The sequence below is a fragment of the Schistocerca cancellata genome, chromosome 3, assembly GCF_023864275.1.
Source record: "Schistocerca cancellata isolate TAMUIC-IGC-003103 chromosome 3, iqSchCanc2.1, whole genome shotgun sequence".
NCBI classification, from domain to species: domain Eukaryota; kingdom Metazoa; phylum Arthropoda; class Insecta; order Orthoptera; family Acrididae; genus Schistocerca; species Schistocerca cancellata.
Window position 1 is genome coordinate 664,622,170 of NC_064628.1, and position 6,718 is coordinate 664,628,887.

Sequence of the window (6,718 nt, forward strand, 5' to 3'; positions counted from 1 at the left end):
ACAGATTACTTCACTTTCGAAATCCGTAATTTTCCTTACTATATATTATTACTCCGACAAATATACCACTACCCTTACTATGCATGTTCTAATATTTATTTAGAATTTCGTTGCTGTTCACCAACTTCCCATTGCTTATATTATTTGGGAATTATTACATCTAATAAGGGATACTGATACTGGGATGTTATTATTGATACTTCTTCAGCTTACTGACATCATATTAGCCTTTTCTGTTTACGATAAACGACGATGAATGTTCTCAGATTATAATGTGGCTGGTGTATCTTCAATTTAGGAAGGAAATTGATCATTGATCCCAAGGAAGTTCGCCGCTGGGGCAGCGGAGTTCCTATAAACTGAAACAGTCCCATGTGCACGCTAGATGTATTGAGAGAGGCCCTACAGTTTTTGACCCCGTAGCGGATGTTGGGGAAACTCGAATGCTATACCGTCGCAGAATCGTCTGAGCCTCTGGCATAGACCTCCCACTCTTCTCCAAACCAGACGAACACGATCGACACTAACTACAATATTAAAAATAATGAGATGAGCTTGACCCTTGTGTGCCACGCTAACCGCTTTCACCAAATCAGCCATCAGTCAACTGGAACCGAGGATGCCTTCAGAACCCAAGCTGCTTGCATCTTTCATGCTGATATGATCCATTATATGCAGCCAGTGGCACCCCGTGCGTTTGATAGCCACCGCCAGACCATTCTTCATATCTCGGAAGAGGCACTGTGGCAATATACCGAGTGCATAATAGTATTTCCCGACCTGGCTGTATTTCCCAGAGGAGGTCCACTACCGACTTAACGTTGGAGCTCCCAATGACTAGCGTATCCACCCGTTCTCGCTCATACCCGCTCATACCGGCCCTCTGCACGTTTCTGCACGGCAGGAAAATAGGTCACGGGCCTAACACAAGAGGCGGCCTACGCTGGTTAAACTGTGTTTCAGCTGCTGAGAATTTTTCCGGGTTGTATGGCCGTGGTTCATGTTCACTAGGTAGCAGCACACACCTGTTGCTAGGGTGTAAGGGTGCAGACGTGCAGCAATATTCCATTTTAGCCTTCCCCAGACTCGTCCCCTCCAACCCCGCACCCATCTTTCCCCTTCCACCCAGAGACTCGCCCAAACACCACTGCCCACTATTCACCCTCTAGTGAAGACAGACCGGTCAGATGTTGCGCTTCGGAAGACACAGTGACAATGAGGCCTTCAGAGTATTTCAGGGACACTAGGGGAGTCCCAGCTTTCACCAGTGGTGGCTCATTGCCGTTGCAGTTTTGAGCAGCAGTCTGAATCCCGTCGACTGTGGCCAGAGCATCAATTCTCTGTATTGTGTTACATAAAAACTGCACAAAATCTCAAGAAATCTAACACACCAATTAAGTCTAAATGAAAAAGCATACCTCAGCAAGTGATAAGATTACACGCATGTGTCGCTACAGAAATTGGGATGCAACCAAAATTCAAAAGAGAAAAGTTAATTTAATAGAAGAAGTAGCACTAAATTCTCCTCTACAAATTTCTGACTCTACTATATGGTCGGAAAATTCCCATGCTCTTAAACGATAAAATTAAATTATACTAATTAAAACAGATAGACAGAGTGATTATAATTAAACTTTCGCTACAATTTGTACAGAAACCAGATGGCAGTTATAAGAGTCGAGGGACATGAAAGGGAAGCAGTGGTTGGGAAGGGAGTGAGACACGGTTGTAGCCTCTCCCCGATGCTATTCAATCTGTATACTGAGCAAGCAGTGAAGGAAACAAAAGAAAAATTCGGAGTAGGTATTAAAATCCATGGAGGCTGGCCGAGTGGTCGAGCGGTTCTAGGCGCTACAGTCTGGAACCGCGCAACCGCTACGGTCGCAGGTTCGAATCCTGCCTCGGGCATGGATGTGTGTGATGTCCTTAGGTTAGTTAGGTTCAGGTAGTTCTAAGTTCTAGGGGACTGATGACCTCAGAAGTTAAGTCTCATAGTGCTCAGAGCCATTTGAACCATTAAAATCCATGGAGAAGAAATAAAAAATTTGAGGTTCGCCGATGACATTGTAATTCTGTCAGAGACAGCAAAGGACTTGGAAGAGCAGTTGAACGGAATGGATAGTGTCTTGAAAGGAGGATATAAGATGAACATCAACAAAAGCAAAACGAGGATAATGGAGTGTAGTCGAATTAAGTCGGGTGATGCTAAGGGAATTAGATTAGGAAATGAGACACTTAAAGTAGTAAAGGAGTTTTGCTATTTGTGGAGCAAAATAACTGATGATGTTCGAAGTAGTGAGGATATCAAATGTAGACTGGCAGTGGCAAGGAAAGCGTTTCTGAAGAAGAGAAATTTGTTAACATCGAGTATTGATTTAAGTGTCAGGAAGTCGTTCCTGAAAGTATTTGTATGGAGCGTAGCCATGTATGGAAGTGAAACATGGACGATAACTAGCTTGGACAAGAAGAGAATAGCAGCTTTCGAAATGTGGTGCTACAGAAGAATGCTGAAGATTAGATGGATATATCATATAACTAATGAAGAGGTATTGAATAGGATTTGGGAGAAGAGTAGTTTGTGGCACAACTTAACTAGAAGAAGGGACCGGTTAGTAGGACTTGTTCTGAGGCATCAAGGGATCACCAATTTAGTATTGGAGGGCAGCGTGGAGGGTAAACATCGTAGAGGGAGACCAAGAGATGAATACACTAAGCAGATTCAGAAGGATGTAGGTTGCAGTAAGTACTGGGAGACGAAGAAGCTTGCACAGGATAGAGTAGCACGGAGAGCTGCATCATACCAGTCTCAGTGCTGAAGACCATAACAACAACAATTTTAGCCAGTGTAGATGGAAAACTATTTGCTCTCTGGGTATCCAAATTCATAGGAATGATGTTCAAACACTGCGCAGTAGGTTTTATCGTTAGTGGTGCTAGTGTCATGGTGTGCCGTCACGCACTGGACCCACGGCTTTGCTCGTAAATCTGTTTCATCAAAACAACAGCAATGGTGCTACTGCTCTTCGAGAGTATCCAATTATCAAATGAATGCGGTGAGTCCCTCTTTTCGCAAACGGGGTTAAAGAACTGGATTGAGAAACTCCAATGAACTCAAGATTTGGGAATCGCTCCAGACAAAAGCCGACGGCCAACTTCGCCAAAAAATGTTCAAGAAGTTACTGTTGCCATGGCTGAGAATGCTGGACGCATTGTGCTTTCTTCAATGAATCCACTAACTATGTCACGACTGCTCAAGAGCCATTGTACACCGCTTGAAAAGTGCAAAAATGGCTCTGAGCACTATGCAACTTAACATCTGTGGTCATCAGTCCCCTAGAACTTAGAACTACTTAAACCCAACGAACCCATGGACACCACACACATCCATGCCCGAGGCAGGACTCGAACCCGCGACCGTACTTGTCACGCGGTTCCAGACTGAAGCGCCTAGAACCGTACGGCCACACAGGCAGGCCGAAAAGTGCAGTGAATAATTGTGAAATGGTATGTCCAGTGCGGTTCCGGGGTGTCGTCTATGCAGATGGTCGTCGCATTGACTAAATTTTGTAACCTGGAGCCGGCTTCTGTGGCCGTGCGGTTCTAGGCGCTTCAGTGAGGAACCGCGCTGTTGCTACGGTCACAGGTTCGAATCCTGCCTCAGGATGTCCTTATCTTAGTTAGGTTTAATTAGCTCTAAATGTAGGGGACTGATGACCTCATCTACATCTACATCTACATCCACACTCCGCAAGCCACCTGGCGGTGTGTGCCGGAGGGTACTTTCAGTACCTCTATCGGTTCTCCCTTCTATTCCAGTCTCGTATTGTTCGTGGGAAGAAAACTTGTCGGTATGCCTCTGTGTGGACTCTAATTTTTCTGATTTTATCCTCATGGTCTCTTCGCGAGACATATGTGGGAGGAAGCAATATACTGGAAGGAGCAATATACTGGAAGGAGGAAACTTCAACAAAAGCCCGTACCCAGCGTCTCTCTAGCAGAGTCTTCCACTGAAGTTTATCTATCATCTTTGTGACGCTTTCGCGATTCCTAAATGATCATGTAACGAAGCGCGCTGCTCTCCGTTGGATCTTCTCTATGTGTTCTATCAACCCTATCTGGTACGGATCCCACACTGCTGTGCAGTATTCAAGCAGTGGGCGAACAAGTGTACTGTAACCTGCTTCCTTTGTTTTCGGATTGCATCTCCTTAGGATTCTTCCAATGAATCTCAGTCTGGCATCTGCTTTACCGACGATCAACTTTATATGGTCATTCCATTTTAAATCACTCCTAATGCCTACTCCCATATAATTTATGGAATTAACTGCCTCCATTTGCTGACCTACTATATTGTAGCTAAATGATAAAGGATCTTTCTTTCTGTGTATTAGCAGCACATTACACTTGTCTACATTGTGATTCAATTGCCATTCCCTGCACCATGCGTCAATCGTTGCAGATCCTCCTGCATTTCAGTACAATTTTCCATTGTTACAACCTCTCGATATACTACAGCATCATCCACAAAAAGCCTCAGTGAACTTCCAATGTTATCCAGAAGGTCATTTATGTATATTGTGAATAGCAACGGTCCTACGACACTCCCCTGCGGCAGACCTGAAGTCACTCTTACTTCGGAAGACTTCTCTCCATTGAGAATGACATGCTGCGTTCTGTTATCTAGGAAGTCTTCAATCCAATCACACAACTGGTCTGATAGTCCATATGCTCTTACTTTGTTCATTAAACGACTGCGGGGAACTGTATCAAACGCCTTGCAGAAGTCAAGAAACACGGCACCTGCCTGGAACCCGTGTCTATGGCCATCTGAGTCTCGTGGACGAATAGTGCGAGCTGGGTTTCACACGATCGTCTTTTTCGAAACCCATGCTGATTCCTACAGAGTAGATTTATAGTCTCCAGAAAAGTCATTTTCCTCGAACATAATACTTGTTCCAAAATTCTACCTCAGATGTTAAGTCCCATAGTGCCTAGAGCCATTTGAACCATTTTTGTAACCTGGAATGTAAACATGGAATGCTGTTAACCAATGTTACTTAACGAATGGGAAAAGTAATTTTTTTTCAGTGGTTTATTCGTAATTTTTCTTCTGAGCGTCCTTGCAAACGTTTCCACCAAGTTTCATTCTCATATAATCACTCTTTATCCATGTGGCCTCTGTCAAGTAGCGAAACTGTAATTACGATAACCGTTTATAAACGCTTTCCACTAGAAATGGGGCTCACAGAATAGCTAATGCGAAGAAAGTTGCAGGCATGAAATGTAATTAAATAGTAGTAGATCCAGATAGGCATACAGATAACATTCTATTCTTGACAGAAGCTCGTGAGGAAACGTAGCTCTAATTGGAAGTACAGTGTACAAACACAAACTGCTGCAGGCCGCTGCAGCCTCCTGGGCGGCTGGAGGTCTACCTATATGACTCCATTTACTCCCCAGTAAGAACCATAAAACGTGAATCTAATGTCAAAATGTTTGCTGAAACGCAAAGAAGCTTGATGAGCAGTTAAGCTTTAACTTACGTGACTTTCACAATTTTGAATGACTGCACAACTGTCCCTCACTTCAGGTATGGCAGTACGACTGAAACCAAGAAATGAGCCAGGAACTCTTACTCTATAACTCAATGTGCAAGATAATCCATCAATACTAGAATTGTCTTCCTGATCCTTTCAAAGCGGGACAGCAAGTCATCACCGGCTCATTTACCATCACTACCGCAGTATTTTGCCGTTCTATTGAACATAAAAATTTCTTGCTCTGACTCTGAAGTACGTGCTTCAGACGGTGTCGTTAAAAATTATCTTTGGAAATTCTTTGTTCCAGATAATTGTCTGTGAAAGAAAGATGAAGATAAATGCAAAGAAGTACATGAACATTTGTTCTTAGCGTCCCGTGACCAAGGAAGATTTCTGATACCGCACCTATAGTTAAAGTATGGATGGTTTTAAATCACTTTTACTTGCCTAAGCTATTTGTTGTACAGATCAGACCACCCCATGATCGCCGGCCAGGGTGGCCGAGCGGTTCTATGCGCTACAGTCTGGAACCGCGCGATCGCTACGGCCGCAGGTTCGTATCCTGCCTCGGGCATGGATGTGTGTGATGTCCTTCGGTTAGTTAGGTTTAAGTAGTTCTAAGTTCTTGGGGACTGACGACCTCAGAAGTTAAGACCCATAGTGCTCAGATCCATTTGAACCATTTGAGCCACCCCATGATCGTATAGGTAGGAAATTTCGATGCCAAAGTAAAGTCTGGAAAAAAGCTCCAGTTATAAAAGGATTTAAGTACTGATGTGATACAACAACCTCCTTCTTAGTCCTGTGCTTGCGAACGTGCTTCATACTACAACATTTACAACAACAACAGTGTGAAAATTAGGCTCAGTTTTTATGGATGAAGCTTATCTCAGGCTATCTTTCATTCCCTACCTCCATTAATTAATATTACGGGAAATGGCGCTTCAGACCTGCTCTCGCGTCCGAGCGATTATCAGCTGAGACCGTAGTGTAGCACTTATCTGCTCATTTTCCTATTTTGTACATTTTGCAGTCACTTCAACACTCGAGTCATTTGCATTGTGCATTTAAATTTTTCTCTGTATCGGAAGAACACTTCCGTTGCTGAGTTCAAATTGGCCAGTTGAGTATACTTCTAAGAGCTGTTAGTGACTTCGTAACTGTGGGCTTTGTAAATA